The sequence below is a fragment of the Hypomesus nipponensis genome, chromosome 25 (genome assembly GCF_054491055.1).
Source record: "Hypomesus nipponensis isolate SF chromosome 25, ASM5449105v1, whole genome shotgun sequence".
In the NCBI taxonomy this organism is placed as follows: Eukaryota; Metazoa; Chordata; class Actinopteri; order Osmeriformes; family Osmeridae; genus Hypomesus; species Hypomesus nipponensis.
In genome coordinates, this window is record NC_140385.1 from 14740001 (window position 1) to 14742500 (window position 2500).

The 2500-nt window shown below is 46.9% G+C and overlaps 8 non-coding genes and 1 pseudogene across 8 annotated transcripts in view; all 9 read right to left on the reverse strand.

Moving 5' to 3' along the window:
- Nucleotides 1-46, reverse strand: part of LOC146226325 (5S ribosomal RNA) — a 119-nt gene extending 73 nt beyond the window's left edge. The window contains exon 1 of the ribosomal RNA XR_014748417.1: nucleotides 1-46. This exon is cut by the window's left edge and continues 73 nt beyond it. This is a non-coding gene — a ribosomal RNA (5S ribosomal RNA).
- A 188-nt stretch (nucleotides 47-234) lies between these two features.
- On the reverse strand, nucleotides 235-353 carry LOC146226326 (5S ribosomal RNA). The gene has a single exon (XR_014748419.1). It is a non-coding gene; the product is annotated as a 5S ribosomal RNA (ribosomal RNA).
- A 186-nt stretch (nucleotides 354-539) lies between these two features.
- Nucleotides 540-658, reverse strand: LOC146226327 (5S ribosomal RNA). Its single transcript, XR_014749632.1, has one exon. It is a non-coding gene; the product is annotated as a 5S ribosomal RNA (ribosomal RNA).
- Nucleotides 659-844: 186 nt separating this feature from the next.
- Nucleotides 845-963, reverse strand: LOC146226328 (5S ribosomal RNA). The gene has a single exon (XR_014749129.1). It is a non-coding gene; the product is annotated as a 5S ribosomal RNA (ribosomal RNA).
- A 186-nt stretch (nucleotides 964-1149) lies between these two features.
- On the reverse strand, nucleotides 1150-1268 carry LOC146226329 (5S ribosomal RNA). The gene has a single exon (XR_014748420.1). It is a non-coding gene; the product is annotated as a 5S ribosomal RNA (ribosomal RNA).
- Nucleotides 1269-1440: 172 nt separating this feature from the next.
- On the reverse strand, nucleotides 1441-1549 carry LOC146226330 (5S ribosomal RNA; annotated as a pseudogene).
- A 176-nt stretch (nucleotides 1550-1725) lies between these two features.
- On the reverse strand, nucleotides 1726-1844 carry LOC146226331 (5S ribosomal RNA). The gene has a single exon (XR_014749350.1). It is a non-coding gene; the product is annotated as a 5S ribosomal RNA (ribosomal RNA).
- Nucleotides 1845-2026: 182 nt separating this feature from the next.
- Nucleotides 2027-2145, reverse strand: LOC146226332 (5S ribosomal RNA). Its single transcript, XR_014748421.1, has one exon. It is a non-coding gene; the product is annotated as a 5S ribosomal RNA (ribosomal RNA).
- A 172-nt stretch (nucleotides 2146-2317) lies between these two features.
- Nucleotides 2318-2436, reverse strand: LOC146226333 (5S ribosomal RNA). Its single transcript, XR_014749633.1, has one exon. It is a non-coding gene; the product is annotated as a 5S ribosomal RNA (ribosomal RNA).
- Nucleotides 2437-2500: the final 64 nt, after the last annotated feature.

A 2500-nucleotide genomic window follows, 5' to 3' on the forward strand; every position in this document is an offset into this window, starting at 1 on the left:
GAGATCAGACGAGATCGGGCGTTGCCAGGCTGGTATGGCCGTACGAAATAAGTTGACAACCATAGGCTACTTATCCATATACAGATTTAGCAATTCACAATGCAAGGTGGTCTCTCTCTCTCTCTCTCTCTCTCTCTCTCTCTCGTATCAAAATGAAAACAGTTTCCAGCCCCTTTCATGAAGGACTACTTGTGCATATTGCAAGATGTCAGTTTCTAAGTGAATGAGCAAAAGAGCATACAGCACCTGGTATTCCCAGGCGGTCTCCCATCCAAGTACTAACCAGGCCCGACCCTGCTTAGCTTCCGAGATCAGACGAGATCGGGCGTTGCCAGGCTGGTATGGCCGTACGAAATAAGTTGACAACCATAGGCTACTTATCCATATACAGATTTAGCAATTGACAATGCAAGGTGGTCTCTCTCTCTCTCTCTCTCTCTCTCTCTCTCGTGTCAAAATGAAAACAGCTTCCAGCCCCTTTCATGAAGGACTACTTGTGCATATTGCAAGATGTCAGTTTCTAAGTGAATGAGCAAAAGAGCATACAGCACCTGGTATTCCCAGGCGGTCTCCCATCCAAGTACTAACCAGGCCCGACCCTGCTTAGCTTCCGAGATCAGACGAGATCAGGCGTTGCCAGGCTGGTATGGCCGTACGAAATAAGTTGACAACCATAGGCTACTTATCCATATACAGATTTAGCAATTGACAATGCAAGGTAGTCTCTCTCTCTCTCTCTCTCTCTCTCTCTCTCGTGTCAAAATGAAAACAGCTTCCAGCCCCTTTCATGAAGGACTACTTGTGCATATTGCAAGATGTCAGTTTCTAAGTGAATGAGCAAAAGAGCATACAGCACCTGGTATTCCCAGGCGGTCTCCCATCCAAGTACTAACCAGGCCCGACCCTGCTTAGCTTCCGAGATCAGACGTGATCGGGCGTTGCCAGGCTGGTATGGCCGTACGAAATAAGTTGACAACCATAGGCTACTTATCCATATACAGATTTAGCAATTCACAATGCAAGGTGGTCTCTCTCTCTCTCTCTCTCTCTCTCTCTCTCGTGTCAAAATGAAAACAGTTTCCAGCCCCTTTCATGAAGGACTACTTGTGCATATTGCAAGATGTCAGTTTCTAAGTGAATGAGCAAAAGAGCATACAGCACCTGGTATTCCCAGGCGGTCTCCCATCCAAGTACTAACCAGGCCCGACCCTGCTTAGCTTCCGAGATCAGACGAGATCGGGCGTTGCCAGGCTGGTATGGCCGTACGAAATAAGTTGACAACCATAGGCTACTTATCCATATACAGATTTAGCAATTGACAATGCAAGGTAGTCTCTCTCTCTCTCTCTCGTGTCAAAATGAAAACAGCTTCCAGCCCCTTTCATGAAGGACTACTTGTGCATATTGCAAGATGTCAGTTTCTAAGTGAATGAGCAAAAGAGCATACAGCACCTGGTATTCCCAGGCGGTCTCCCATCCAAGTACTAACCAGGCCCGACCCTGCTTAGCTTCCGAGATCAGGCGTTGCCAGGCTGGTATGGCCGTACGAAATAAGTTGACAACCATAGGCTACTTATCCATATACAGATTTAGCAATTTACAATGCAAGGTGGTCTCTCTCTCTCTCTCTCTCTCGTGTCAAAATGAAAACAGCTTCCAGCCCCTTTCATGAAGGACTACTTGTGCATATTGCAAGATTTCAGTTTCTAAGTGAATGAGCAAAAGAGCATACAGCACCTGGTATTCCCAGGCGGTCTCCCATCCAAGTACTAACCAGGCCCGACCCTGCTTAGCTTCCGAGATCAGACGAGATCGGGCGTTGCCAGGCTGGTATGGCCGTACAAAATAAGTTGACAACCATAGGCTACTTATCCATATACAGATTTAGCAATTGACAATGCAAGGTAGTCTCTCTCTCTCTCTCTCTCTCTCTCTCGTGTCAAAATGAAAACAGCTTCCAGCCCCTTTCATGAAGGACTACTTGTGCATATTGCAAGATGTCAGTTTCTAAGTGAATGAGCAAAAGAGCATACAGCACCTGGTATTCCCAGGCGGTCTCCCATCCAAGTACTAACCAGGCCCGACCCTGCTTAGCTTCCGAGATCAGACGAGATCGGGCGTTGCCAGGCTGGTATGGCCGTACGAAATAAGTTGACAACCATAGGCTACTTATCCATATACAGATTTAGCAATTGACAATGCAAGGTAGTCTCTCTCTCTCTCTCTCGTGTCAAAATGAAAACAGCTTCCAGCCCCTTTCATGAAGGACTACTTGTGCATATTGCAAGATGTCAGTTTCTAAGTGAATGAGCAAAAGAGCATACAGCACCTGGTATTCCCAGGCGGTCTCCCATCCAAGTACTAACCAGGCCCGACCCTGCTTAGCTTCCGAGATCAGACGAGATCAGGCGTTGCCAGGCTGGTATGGCCGTACGAAATAAGTTGACAACCATAGGCTACTTATCCATATACAGATTTAGCAATTGACAATGCAAGGTAG